Source organism: Pseudonaja textilis, chromosome 10 (genome assembly GCF_049901715.1).
Source record: "Pseudonaja textilis isolate UNSWEBS1 chromosome 10, rPseTex1.2, whole genome shotgun sequence".
In the NCBI taxonomy this organism is placed as follows: Eukaryota; Metazoa; Chordata; class Lepidosauria; order Squamata; family Elapidae; genus Pseudonaja; species Pseudonaja textilis.
This window is the reverse complement of record NC_141999.1, coordinates 16,008,477-16,024,014: the sequence shown is the minus strand read 5'-3', so window position 1 is coordinate 16,024,014 and position 15,538 is coordinate 16,008,477.

Sequence of the window (15,538 nt, the reverse complement as noted above, 5' to 3'; positions counted from 1 at the left end):
CTTTATACTTTGGTTGGTTTTTTTTTTATAATTCATTTGGCACTCTAGTTGTTGGCAGCAATTCAAAGGAAAGAAAGGTGGGTGCTTATCTCAAAGGGACTGTTTGGGACTCATTACTAGCTGGGAATGAAAATAATTCCCAGTGTTGAAATAAAACAAGATTTGTTTTAACTAAGCGTGTGCTTAATTATGGTCCCAGGAAGCCTTGGTCAGAACAGCAGGTAATCTTCAACTGGCAGCCATAATTTTGCCCTACTTAATGGCCTCTCTTGTCACAGTTGTAGCAGCGAATCACAGTGTCCCTGGGGGTCATGGGATCCCCTTTTCTGACCTTCTGCCAAACAAAGTCAATGAGGAAGCCAGATTCACTAAATAACCATGTCACTAACTTAACAATAGCACTGATTCCCTTAACAACTGTGGCAAGGATGGTTGTAAAATGGGGCAAAACTCACTTAACACATGTCTCACTTAGCAACAGAAATTTTGGGCTCAATTGAGGTCGTAAGTTGAGAACTGCCTGTATTTTTCTCTCTCACTCTTATCTTTCTTATCTCTCTCTTTCTATTATCTATTTTCTATCTACACACATACACACCCACACACACACACACACACACATGTGACTGAGTGATGTGCAATGTTAAAAACACAGAAAGGTAATAAAATAAAAAAAATCATTGAAAAAGGCATTAAAAACAATAAAAAGTAATATATAAATCCCATCCATTCAGATGAAAAAGCATTGCCCTTGGGTTTTTTTTGCAAAAGGATTAATAGGGTTGCATAATTCTCTTCTTAAACCATATATAATTATGATATGTTAATTTGAGAACAAATGCATATTGGTGGAATTTGATTCCTCTGTTCACTTTTTTAACCAGTTACACTTTCTCTTTGCCCATGTTTGGCTTGTAAATAGCACCATTAATAGTGTAAGAAATCACTTCTCCACGTATCACTGGCACATTATTGATACTGCTTAGTTTTTAAAAACGGAGGCCCCTCTATTGGTTGAAAAACATATCTCTTTGGTAAATGGTGAAACGATATACCCTCTCTGGTAGAAAAAGTGTGACTACATTCATAATTAACCAGGTCAGTTACAAGCGATATTTTTATATTATGCGAAGATTAATTGATGTTAGCCTTGGTTAGGATTCTTGTGTTTTAAAATAATTTAATGCATTACGTGAATCCAAACAATTTAGTTCACTGAAGGATGTATACACAAAAATGGGTTTAAAGAGTCAGGTTAATCAGATAAGTATTTGTTGTTGCTTGCATTATGATTTGTTGCATCTCTTTTCCAGTTCTTGTTTTTAAAAGTCTTCAGGATTCAGGTTGCAACTCCACCGCCTTTGGTGGGAATCCATTCTACTGAACCGAGGGAGCTTTGCTTTTGAGAACATCTGTATAAGATTGTACTGCAATAAAGACAGACCAGCAATCCGTTTCATTGCTTTCTATTTCATATAGAGGAGGTGGCGGAGGAAGAGGAGGAGGAGGAGGATGAGATGGAGGAGGAGGAGGAGGAGGAGGAGGAGAAGAAAAAGAAGAAGAGGAGGAGTGGTAGAGGTAGGAGAAGGAGGAGGAGGAGGTGGAGGAGGAGGAAAAAGAGGAGGAGGCGGAGGAGGAGGAGGAGGAGGAAAGGGAGGAGGGGGAGGGGGAGAAGAAGAAGAAGAAAAAGAAGAAGAATAAGAAGAAGAGTAAGTAGAAGAGTAAGTAGAAGAGTAAGTGGAAGAGTAAGTGGAAGAGTCAGAAGAATATGAAGAAGAAAAGGATGATGAAGAGGAAAAGGAAGAGGAAAAGGAGGAAGAAGAGGAGGAAGAGGATGATGAAGAAGAGGAAGAAGAGGAAGAGGAGGAGGAAGAAGAGGAAGAGAAGGAGGAAGAGGCAGAGGAGGAGGCGGCGGAGGAGGAGGAAGAAGAGGAGGAAGAGGAAGCAGAGGAGGAAGAACCGGAGGAGGAGGAGGAACTGGAGGAGGAGGAGGAGGAGGAGGAGGAGGAACCAGAGGAGGAGGAGGAGAAACCGGAGGAGAAGGAGGAAGCAGAGGAGTAGGGGGAGGACATTTGGGGGCTTTTTATTTCTGTCCATTCTTTTGCCATCCTTGGCGTATTGACCTAGCAGAGATTTTTCTTCAAGGAAATAATTTTGCAAGCATCCAGGATTGTATTTTCAAAAGTTTCCCCAAAGAATATAGTTCAGGATTAGTGCATCTCCCTAGATGAAGAGATGTCTTCTAATGACCTCCGCAATATCAGATATCTCACCATAAAGGTTCAAGCATAGATATAAACACCTATGTAGGGGGGAAAAAATAGATAATTTATCACAGGTCTTCTACTGCCTCTTTTGCAGCAAAGCCTGCCATGGAAATGGCATTTCTAAATAAGTCATGAGGGCTTCAGAAGCAGTAGGTCTCCGGGCGAGAGGGGGAGAGAAGACAAAGGTTTTTCTCAAAAGAACCTTTTTTCAGGTTTCTCTCCTGGGGTGGCTACACATTCTGTGTTTCCAGGGATAATCTTATAACCAGTGGTGGGATTCAGCCAGTTTGCACCAGTTTGGGAGAACAGGTTATTAACTTTCTGAGCAATTTGGCAAACTGGTTATTGGAAGAAATCATTAGGGCAGAGAACCGGTTGTTAAATTATTTGAATCCCACCACTGCTTGTAACCCCCTTTTTTTGAAGGGCTATGCAATCCAAACAGGTTAAAGATGAAGAATTAGAATGAAAAGACAAGTAGACTCCTTAAAACCGTTGACCAAGAGGTAGTATTTTTAGAGCCAACTTGATAGACAGGAGCATGAGTCAAATCACCCCGATCACAGTCCTTCTGCTAAAGTAAGGTATAATGTCTAAATATGCATACCTAATCAACAATAATCTCTATTTATTCCTATAGCAGATAAGGTATGTACAGCATTCCTCTTATAAGTAATGATGGAGGCACTATTAGCAGGCTACAGTTTTAAAGATATCTGCAATGGCTGCAGGAAAGCAGAACAAGGTTTGCATTATTACTCTTCCTCTTTTCTTTACTGACATTTTTTTTTTGGTGGGGGGAGTAGGGAAACAACTTTCCAACATCTTTTGGAAAAGAGGGGAATACATTACCAAGAAAACTGGGGGGAGGGGACTTGTCCAGGGAGTTGCCAGGAGTCAAGACTGACTTGAAGATATCAAAAAGTTTAAGTGAGCTCACCAATCTGGGGATTAAAGCAGACAGGGTTATTAATCACTTGCAGATTCCTAGCATAATTCAAATGTAGATTAACATTGAAATTTTAGCACCTCCCAATGTTTCAAGTTGTCGTCCTTCTTCTTCTTCTTCTTCTTCTTCTTCTTCTTCTTCTTCTTCTTCTTCTTCTTCTTCTTCTTCTTCTTCTTCTTCTTCTTCTTCTTCTTCTTCTTCTTCTTCTTCTTCTTCCTCCTTTCCCTCCCCCTCCTCCTCCTCCTCCATCATCATCAGAGACTTGGAGGTCTTCTAATCCAACCCGCTACTCAAACAGGAGACCCTATATCATTTCAGACAGTCTTTTCTTAAAAACCTGCAGTGATGAAACACCTACAACTTCTGAAGAAAAGTTGTTTCACTGGTTAATTGTTTTCACTGTTGGGAAGTTTCCCCTTAATTTCAGGCTGCTTCCCTCCTTGATTAGTTTCTACCTATTGCTTCTTCTCTTCTTTTCTGGTCTTCTTCTTTGTGGCAGCCCCTCACATACCGGAATACTTCTATCATGTCACCCCAGTCCTTTTTTTTCTCCAGACTAGCCATACCCAATCCCTGCAACCATTCTTCATATGTTTTTTTTTGCCTCCAGGCCTTTAATTATCTTAGTTCCTCTTGTCTGAACTTTTTCCAAAGTCTCAACATCTTTTTTATAATGTGGTGACCCAAACTGGATGCAGTATTCCAGGTGTGGTCTTACTGAGGATTTATAAAGTGGTACTAATACTTCACGTGATTTTGATTCAATGCCTCTGATTATACAACCAACGATTATATTAGCTGTTTTGGTTGCTGTTGCACACTCCTGGTTGCAGCCAAAAAAGCTAACACAATCTTCCTCCTTTTCCTCTCTCCTCCTTCCTTTATTATAGCCAAGGACCAGAATATTAAACAGTAGTAAACATAGTAAAAGAAACATTAGATACCATCAAATTGGCTGACAAACAAACTAAATTATAGCTGTGGGAGAACTTGCATTAATTGGTCCCTTGTCTTTACTGCTGCTATACAGTTTACGGCTATAGCATGAGTGACAAAATCAGAAAAAGTTAACTAGGGTATAAAATATATATCTTCTTCCAGGGAATTGATGTCAGGATTACAGATGTCTCACAGATACTACAAAAAAAAATAACACACATGTAGCTGTTTTAATTTCTCCAACTCTAATTTATAAAACACCTTCACCTTATCTGTTGGCACAGCTGCCATTGTCTACCCACGTCCATTATCTGTTGTGAGCTTTTCTAACCCCCTGCCAAGAATTTCTCTGCAAAGGGGCGAAGATGGGATGTTCTCTGGACAAATTCCTGTAGACGGTTTTGCGTTGTAATTAGTATACGCCCAGCATTGGAGCATGGGGAGAAGGGCAAGCTAAAGGCAAGCTAATGAGGTCAGAAGATGGCAGGCTGCCATCCTGTGAATAAGGGGAACAAAAAGAGCAACGAGAAAGCCATCTGCCTAGAAACGTATCCCGGGGCTCTGGTGTCAAATGCAGATGGGTTTTGTTGAAGAAGCCAGAGACTTGAAGATCCTTCGCTCTGTTTGTTGTTTCAGAGGCTAATTGGGTCAATGGAAAGCTTGTCAAATGAAGGCAGCCTTTTTGCCTTTGTCCAACTTAGGGCTAATACTTGAATGGCAAGAAGGCTATAAGTTGGCTTGAATTTGTTCCGCACAACTCTCCCTTCCTTCTTAACCTTCCCTAATTAAGAGGCTTCGTCGATCATCCCATATACCTTCAATGTCTTCTGGCATCACGTTCCACATATACGATATCTATTTATTTAATATTTATTTGGAGTTCTTTTTAACGACTGTAGAGATTCTCAGTCATCCAGGTCATGGTTGTCCCCAAAGTGCTTTTTCAGGAGGCAACTGGACTTTCTTGCTTTTTTTTCTTTGAAGATATTTCGCTTCTCATCCAAGAAGCGAAACGTCTTCAAAGAAAAACAAAACAAAACAAGAAAGTCCTTTTGCCTCCTGAAAAAGCACCTTTGGGATAGTTTTTTTTAAAAAAACTGCCTTTATTATTTTTATAAATAACTCAAGGTGGTGAACATACCTCATATACCTTCTTCTTTCTCTTTTTCCCCACAGCAACAATTCTGTGAGGTTTGTTGGGTTGAAAGAGTCTGCCCAAAGTCACCCAGCTGGCTTTCATGCCTAAGGCGGGAATAGAACTCAGAGTCTCCTGGTGATTGGCCTAAAGTCACCCAGCTGGCTTTTATGCCTAAAGCAGGACTAGAACTCACAGTCTCCTGGTGATTGGCCAAAGCCAACTAGCTAGCTTTTATACCTAAGGCAACTAGAACTCAGTCTCCTAGTGATTAGCCCAAAGTTACACAGCCAGCTTTCATGCTTAAAGTGGGACTAGAACTTATAGTCTCCCAGTCTCTAGCCAGAACATTATCCATTATATTCCACTCCTTGGCCTCTAATAATTTGCTAATAGTGACAAATTTAGAATGCCTTGGATCACAAGCTTTGGATCAGAAAAGGTAATTCTTAAGGTTGTTGGACGAAGAATCAAAAAATATTTAGCTGGATGATATCTTTATTAGGACCATTTATTGTAATACAAATAGGATGTGTGAGAGGCAACACAAAACTTCCAAATTAGGCTTGATTGTGTAAACCATGAGGCCAGCTGTGCTCAAAACCAGTGCTCAAATCTATATTAAGGTCTGAATGGCTGTGTTTACATGTTTTAGTGCTATAAGCTGCCTGGAGTCACCACCAGTGGTGGGATTCAAAATACTACCAGTTCTGTGGGTGTGGCTTGGTGGGCATGGCAGGGGAAGGATACTGCAAAATCTCTATTCCCTCCCCACCCCACTAACCTGCTTTCCAGCTCCGTTCTCCTGTGCAGGGCAACCAAAGAAGACCCAGCCGATCAGCTGGGACTCAGGAGGCAGAGAATAGATGGGGTTGGTCGGGCCAGTCAGAGGTGGTATTTGGCGGTTCTCTGAACTACTCAAAATTTCTGCTACCAGTTCTCCAGAATAGGTCAGAACCTGCTGAATACCACCTCTGGCCACCATGTGTGAATTGGGCGGCCATGTAATTGTTTAGAATAAATGGATAGATGTTTAAATAAATCAACATTGCAGATGAACCAGATTTTGCATATCGCATAAATGCAGCTAATAGGTTTGTAACTGTCCATGATGTATACATTATTTGGATACAGTACTTTTATGATACTGGAAAGCCCCTGTTAACTGTTGCTGGTATCTTTATAGCTATCCCCAAGGACAGGAGAAATGTCTACTAATAAGCCCTAAAGCTCAGTTCAGTAATCCACTGGTGAATGTATATTTCATTCTCTTTGGTGAATTTGTTCTTGCTGGACAAGACGGGACCCCAATTCTCAGTGCAGAAGACACTTAGCTTCCTAATTGAATCTTAGTTAGCTTCTAGCTATTTGTGTATGCTTGGTGCTTGTTATATATAAAAATAATACAGGTGGGAAACAGGAGATGAGAGGAGAGGAGAAGAGAAAAGAAGAGAAAAGAAAACCCAGAAGAAGATTCCTGCCAAAAATGATGTTATAAAGGACTTTTATTTATGATGCAGGAACAACAATGCCAAATGAATGTTTGGAAAAACATCTCAAGAGCAAAATCACTTTTGGCCCTGCAGCCATTTTCCAAGGAAGGGTGTGGACTTCTCTACGTTGGATGTTTATTTCCAAGTGGACGTTTCATATAAGGAAATTCTCTGGAAGACGTTGTCAAGCAAAAATCACCTTAATGCGTCATTTAGGATTAAAAGTTATCTGGAAGTCAATCTGGAAGTCATATCACTGAGCAGGGAAAATCTGCTAAATCCCAAAGTGATTGGAAACAGGTCATTCAAACATTGCCACAAACAATGAAGGGTCATCACAAAATCTGCATGGTCATGCCTTGTTCATGATGATTGCAAGATCATTGTAAGAGGAAAAAACAAAGCTATTGTGTCACGTAACCTTAATATAATTCACCTAGAAAATCCTATTCCAATGTAGGGGTTGTTGGCATTCATGGGCTTCAAAGTTCTATGCCATGGCCATTGGCCTCCCTTTTTTGGCAAGCTGCCCAGAGACATTTTGAAGTTGGGTGGTCATAGATAGATGATAGATATATGATATATAGAAAATGATGAAAGAAAGAAAGAAAGAAAGAGGTAGGTAGGTAGGTAGATAGGGTAGGTATGTAGATGATAGATATATAGGTGTGATGGAAAACCTATTACATGTGTGCCGGAAGTGGCATGCAAAGCCATTGCTCCGGGCATGCCAGCCATCGCCCATTGCTCTTCTGGGTTCTGGCACGCATGCTGGTCTTCACACGTGTGAGAGTGTTGGAAACCAGAAGCTCAGATTCCCAACGTGCACATGTGTGCCAGGGAGCTGCTCTTCCAGTTTCTGGTGCTTTCCCCACACACGCGCACTCCCATTTTGGCACTCGGTGCTGTAAAGGTTTGCCCACACCGATATATAAGTAGTAGGTAGGTAGGTAAGGTAGGTAGGTAGACAGATTAGACAGATAGACATGCTTGCTGTCTATCACATTTGGATCTCTGGGCTAAGTCGAGAGGTGGACTTAATGACCTCAAACACTCTTTCCAACTCTAGGCTTCTGTCACTTGTGACCAGATTGACTGTCCTTTGTGACTTTATTTGGGAGAGAGAAGAGTCTTGTTCAAAAGTGCTTTGACAGAAGCCTCTTAAGAAAGAAGCACCGTGCCAATCTGCATTTCTAATCTGACATGGATAAAAAATTATTCCTAGAGAAATGGTGGATGACAGCCTACTTATTCTTTTCTCCTTAACTAAGAGGCCCCCATCCCATATTGTCGCTTGGATAATGGGTGGGAAGGACGTTCTTTCCATTTCATTTCCTTCCTCATCACCAGCCTTTCCTTTTGTCTTGCCTCTCCTTTAGAAATGTTAATTCTAGCGGATCTATCGACAGTACTCATTTTCCTGCATTGTCATTTCCAAGAGAACTTGCGCTTTTATTTTTGCAAAAATAAATGAAAGGGAGAGAGAGAGAGAGAGAGAGAAGACGGCAGAATCAGCCAAAGCAGCTGCAGTGCGGAAGGGAGGGCTACCATTAATGACTGGGATAATTAGAATAATAATAATTTCTTCAGGCGGCAGGGATGGGTGAGGGGGGAGAGTTGCTTGTAAACTACTGTTCTTGGAAGTTCGTGACTTGAGTACTTTCTGAAATGCAGAGTTAAAGATACAAAAAGAATGAGCGTGTTGGGCCTCATGTTGCTTCCACATTAGGAATTAGTGTCTTTTTGTTCAGTTTTTTTTTACTAGTGCATTGTTGCACAATCACACAAGGCCAGGCTTTTTTTTAAGGGGAGGGTGAGGAATTGTAGCCTGCATTAGCATGATATCTTTGTCTGGAGATTTTGAATACATCATGATTTCTTTCCCCATTAGCCTCCCTTCTCCTGTTTTTATTTTAGGGCTGACATATATATATATATATATATATATATATATATATATATATATATATATATATATATATATATATATGTGGAATTTTATACATTAATAAAAGCATTATAAAATTTAACAAAGAGAATACAGAAAAGTAATGAATAGATAAAGAAAAGAAAAAGAAAGGAACAAGGAAAAGAGAAAAGAAGGTATAAAGAAGTAACCTGGTTTTCATTATAGCACATACAAATAAATTTATCATCCATCCTTCCTCTTTACAGCTACAATTCCTTTCTTCCTATTTGAGGACTGATGAACTATTGGTTTACAGATGACATGAAAAATGCAGAACTTACAGGCATCAGATATAGTGTTGAATCTTTCAATCCTAACCAGTTATACAGCAGGCCAAGAATTGCTTTCTTTATTTCCTTCCTTCCTTCCTTCCTTCCTTCCTTCCTTCCTTCCTTCCTTCCTTCCTTCCTTCCTTCCTTCCTTCCTTCCTTCCTTCCTTCCTTCCTTCCTTCCTTCCTTCCTCTCTCCTCTTCTCATTCAAAATTATATGGCCACTCACCCCAAATACAGGTAGTCCTTGACCAGAGGTGGTATTCAGCAGGTTCTGACCAGTTCTGGAGAACTGGTAGCAGAAATTTTGAGTTCTTCAGAGAACCGGCAAATACCACCTCTGACTGGAGATTTTGCAGTATACTTCCCCTGCCATGCCCACCAAGCCACGCCCACAGAACCGGTAGTAAAAGAATTTGAATCGCACCACTGGCCCTTGACTCACGACCACAACTGACACAGTTTCTGTGTGAGATGTTTATTAAGTCAGTTTTGCACTATTTTACAACTTTCCTTGCCATCCTGGTTAAGTGAATCCCTGCAGTTGTTAAATTAGTAATATGGTTGTTAAGTGAATATGGCTTCCCCATTGGCTTTGCTTGTCAGAAGGTTACAAAACTGGATCCCTTGACCCCACTGTGATTGTCATAAGTCAGCTGCCAAACATCTGGATTTTGACCTCGTGACCATGGGAATGCTGCAACAGTTGTGAATGTGAAAAATGCTCATAAGTCCCTTTTTTCCAGTGCTGTTGTAACTTTCAACAGGACTACCTGTACAGAATCACAAATCTGGTGGACCATTACGTTCCACGAGAGTTTGGCTTCATCTTGAACTTCTCCCAGGTGCTCAGACATTAATTTGTTCTATTTCAACCTGGCCTTGAAGGTCATTTGGAGGTTTCAGCTAGGCGAGCAGATGGTTACCGAGTTAATTATAAGCACTCTGAGGATTGCCCATATAACACCACTACTATGACAGTTGCATTGTTCATCAGTTAGCTTCCAGATGGATATTTCTAAGACCACTTTCTCTGGGTTGAATTCATCTTGTGAAGTCAAGGAGAAAATGGCTCGCTGAGGATCGCACTCTCATCTGCGCTGGATCTGAATGTCAGATCTTCTCACTAATGACACCTTCCCTTTGGAATAGTTTAGCCTTGAATACCTATTCCTTACTACCTTTAAAATAAAACTGTGAAAACTTTTAGAATCAGTGCAACTATAATGTCATCAAATGGTGGGGCATCAGGTTGGTAGCACTACGTTGAAATTTATTGCTAAACTTTTACATTTATTTATGCTGGTCTATAATAAGTGGGGGGGACACAGAGGAAGGTAAACCAAAGCAAATCAGTAAATCAGTCAATAAATTCCTACAATTCTGTACCTACCTAGTTGGTTGAAGTAAATAGAAATTGTGTACATACATTTTCAGCAGCTGGAAGACTTTACATTTGGGAAGTATCTATGTTAGGAAAGATAGAGAATAATAGCACATCCATGCAGTAACACTTATACAGCATTAATCTTAATTTAAAAACCTCAACAACCCCTTAATTCTTGCTTTTGCTGAAATTCTAGCCTCTATTATTAAAAAGGTTCATTTTTTCCCCTTGCTTTTTGTAACAAGCTGTTCAAACACAATGCCTCCTGATGCCTGGGAAGTCCCTTTCAAATCTGTTTATTGTTTATAGTGAAAGGGCAGACTTCCAACCACTTTCCAAGGCAGAAGGCTCTCACAGTTGTAAACAAAGGGGCATCTCTCCTTAAGCAACTAGAAGAGAAAACCACCTGCTTTTTTCTTAGATCCAGCAAATAACATAGCTGGAAAGGATCTTGGAGCTCTTCAAATCCAACCTCCTGCTCAGGCAAGAAACCCTCAGCCTTATAAAATGATCTTGAATCTAGCCATTTAATTCATTAATTAACTTTTTAATCTTCTTTCCTCATGCATTTCACTAGTTTCCTCTTTGCTCATATCAAAACTTACATTTCAGCACTGTTTTTAGATATTATTTGACACCACATTATTAGAAGTACATTATTTGGCGGACTTCTGCACTAAGCACTCAGCTACAATGTCCGTTCCCTGAATATGAGTTTGCTAAATTCTTATATCATGAGGTTCCAGCCCTCCTTCATCCGGAATGGCAAATAATAAAATATACAGGAAGGAAGAGGAGAGAAATTTGCTGTAATTCACACTTTCTTGCTAGAAGAACAAAAGCATCTCATGGGGATAGTTGTGTGATCTTAAAAGGATTGGATTAGCCAGTTTTATACTATGCACACGGGACAAATTGCCTTCCAGCTAATTCAATCTCAGTTTCAGTTGACTTGCTGGTTAATTTGATCAAGAGACACAGAGCTAACCATTTGCATACCCAGTATCAAGGCTTTGCTGCACCTTCGGATCCATGTGGTCATAATTCACTTTAATATCTTAGTACAAGTAAGTGGGGCGGGGGGAACCCAATGTCTCATTTCTGGACTTGTTTGAGAGCTCATCCGTTTCATCAGTAATATTTTCTGTAATTTGTCGGGATTATCTTTGAAAGCGACAACACTGGAGGCTTACAGTATTACTGTAGCATTTAAAAGCTGCAGGGTTTTTACAAAACTGTAGCTCAGTTTCTGAAATGTCCTAATCAGGCAAGATAATTAGATGCCAGTAGAATTGCTGTGAAGTAGAGGAGACGGGAGTTTATGCAGTATTTTTAATATCAGTATTGTTAATAAATGGGTTTTTTTTAAAAAAGGATCCCAAGATTGGAAAAAGAGTGTGGTTTTGGTTACATGGCTATGACCATGATCTTGACTTTTTTGACCGCGCTCTCCAACAATGCTTCCAAATGGCAGTTCAAGCATTTTTTTTTCAAGCGTCTTCCAAGTGGTTGTTCAAGCATCTTTGATAGCAGATTCCTTCCTCCCTTGTGAATAGACATCGATCTGAACGCTCACTGACAAGCAACCTAACAGAGAAAATCCATTGGTTAAGAGACCTATAAGAGTGGAAAGGGCTTGGATCTCTGAAATCCTTCTAGAATGGTATAAGATTCTGGTGAGGTAGTTCTGGCTGACAATTGAAATGCTTAGAAATGGCACGTCAGCTGGAACTGTCAGGCCTCAGGAAACCAAGCAGGTGGAATGACTTCTGAACAGTTTTCTTTCTTGTTCCTCACCTGTAGACCAAAATCTTGCCAAAAGAAAGCAACTTATTTGCTTCACTTTAGATATCATTATTATTTATTAAATTAATTGACCACTTGTTTTACTACAAGCTAACTCTAGGTCAGTGGTCACCAACCAGTGGGCCAGGGACCACTGGTGGTCCATGAGAAAATTTTGGTGGTCCGCAAAGAAATGATACCCCCAAAGCACCTCCCAAAGCAATTAATCCAGGTGACGCGGGAACACAAGGTTTGGGTCACTTGCATTGCGAACAACACAAGGTAGTGAGGGGAGGGGGAAAAGGGCGGAGGGGGGGAAACTTGCCCCACGCACCTCACCTGGCCACTGGGCTGCTTCTTTCCATGTCTTCCTTCTTCTGCTTTTGGCTGCATGCAGGGAAAGCAGCAAAAGTCTTTCTTTCTCTCCCCCAAACTCCGCCAGAAATGAGTCTTTGGGATCCTGCAAGGCCTCCTGCTCCAAGAGGCTGTGCTGGCAAAGACTCCTTTCGGAGGCTGTGCCGGCGGAGTTTGGGGGAGAGAAAGAAAGGCTTCTGCTGCTTTCCATGCATGAAGCCAAAACACACTCACTCACACTCTCTCTCTCTTTCTCCCTCCCCGCCCCCGGGGACGGAGCTGGAAATGGTATCCTGCGATCCCAAATAAAGAATGATCGATCGGTAGGTAAACGGGGTGGGGAATTTTCCTGCAGACTTTTGGGGGGATTTTCCCAGGGTCTCTGGTCCATGGAATTTAAAATTATGAGTTTGGTGGTCCCTGAGGTCCAAAAGATTGGCGACCCCTGGACTAGGTGATTTACAATACTAAATATTATATACCCTGAGAATTACTAGGGAGGAGACTGTTAAATTCTCTTTTCCCCAATCAAACTATCAAAGTTTCACTATTACTTTGTCCTCTTGAATGAAGCCCCCCACCCCACAAAATAAAAAGTTAAGTTATATTCAGAGGGGCAGATTACTAGGAAATCCCAGGCTCTAGATTAACTTGGAAAGACGTTTTCAGAAACCCTGGAAGGTTGATGGCTAACCAGTTCTGCGGTAAAAAAAAAACTCAACATGGATACTTCCACATAGTACTGAAAGTAATATTCAGTTCTCTCTATACCTTTTCATGGGTCACCATCCCTGTCGCTGGAAATAGCAAATAACTAAGGAAAAGAGAAATCATTTGGTCCACTGAGTGACATGCCAACGTTTAAGGGCAAACAGTTTTCACAATCAGTTTCTCTCCCAAAGACCCTCAATTTCAAAGTAAAACTTGAACCTGTACAGGGCAAGTATTTCAACCTTCTTGCATTGGGCCAAATAACAGCTCTCTAGGGATGACACTTGGTGATGTTAACCATGTTTCATGGATTCATTCTGACATCTAGTGGTCGCATCCTCTATTTGCACACTTGTGTTGCACATCCATTATTTGCACAGAAAAGCAATGGCAGATTGTGTCAAGTAAAGTACACAAGATAGATGTGCCCATAAAAATCACCAGTAATGAAGCCTTTATGTTCCAGGGGAATGCCATAAACCTGATTCACATATCCAATCTAACATCCAAAGGAGCTCCTGATCCTGTTCTACAGAGGACTTATTGAGTCTGTCATCTGCACCTCAGTAACTGTCTGGTTTGGTTTTGCAACCCAACAAGACAGACACAGAGTTCAGAGAGTAATTAGGACTGCAGAAAAAACAATGGCTACCAACCTGCCTTCAATCGAGGACCCGTATACTGCACGAGTCAAAAAGAGGGCTGGAAAATATTTACAGACCCCTCACATCCCGGACATAAACTGTTTCAACTCCTACCCTCAAAATGACACTATAAAGCACTGCACACCAGAACAACTAGACACAAGGACAGTTTTTCCCCAAACGCCATCACTCTGCTAAACAAATAATTCCCTCAACACTGTCCAACTACTTACTAAACCTGCACTACTATTACTATTAATCCTCCCATCCTTCCTTTCACCCATCCCCTCTCACTTGTGACTGTATGACTGTAACTTTGTAGCTAGTATCTTTAGGATTTTTATTGACTGTTTCCTAGTATGATATGATTGCTTATTCTACTCTATGACTATTATTAAGTGTTGTACCTGATGATTCTTGACAGACGTATCTTTTCTTTTATGTACACTGAGAGCATTTGCACCAAGACAAATTCCTCGTGTGTTTAATTACACTTGGTCAATAAAGAATTCTATCTAATGTGAACTTTGGTTTTAGCTCAACTCAGCATGTTATTTGAATGTGGCACTGTGGTTTATAAGTCAAGGTTTGTGCTTAGTATGTTGTATGAATCCAGTCAATTGTGCTTTCTTAAAAAAAATCAAGATTAGGCACACAATAGCTTAGTGAAGTATAAAAACCAAGCCATCTACTCTTGCCTCTAATGAGACTTGAAAACTAGTTTTAGACTTTAATCTGAAGAGAAAAGTGGAATAGCTCTAAAATAGCCTTGTTCAGTTGCTTCTGATTCTTCATGAGCTGACAACAGATCAGCAGAATTTTATAACCCAAAGGGCTTCTCTGAGATCTCCTATTGGTGTTATCAACGATAATATCTAGTCATCTTGTACTCTTTGGGTTTCTTTTTAGTTTGCCTTTGATTTTCCCACACATTAGGATCTACTCCAATAACTTTTGCCTTGCTTTCATATGGCCAGATATTTTAGGTTTAGCTTTATTATTCCTGTATCCAAAACCAGTCTGATTTCACCCCTTTTTGAATGAGTTCTTTTTTGAATCTAAGATACTCTCAACTGTTGTCTCTGGCGCTACAGTCTAAAAGAGATTTTCAATCATCCAGGTCATGGTTGCTCCGAAGGTGCTTTTTCAAAAGGCAAGGATGATAACCGCAAGGAATATAAATCCTTCCATTACCCCAACATTTAATGAAAATTGAAGAAGCTTCTTAGAGAAGCAAAACATTTTCAAGGAAAAACAAAGAAAGTCCAGTTGCCTTTTGGGATAATTCAAAGACACCTATTTTTCTGTACTCAGCATTTCTGACGTCCAGTATTCAGAGTCATTTGTTACAACTGGCAAAGGCACGAACTTAACAATATACTTCTTGTTCTCATTGTGATGTCTTCAATATTTTGTCTAGATCTGTCATAGTAACAAACACCACTGTATTTCATGGCTACAATTACCATCTCTGTGAATTTTTGAGCCTAGAAAGATGAAACTTGTCCATTTTTAAATTTGTTCCACCTTTAAACATCAGGTAAGGTTGACACTACTTATCACAATGTTAGGGTTTTTAATTTTAGGTAGCAAAGCATCTCAACAGAGCTTTTGTCTTCATCTGCTTCCTTTCTA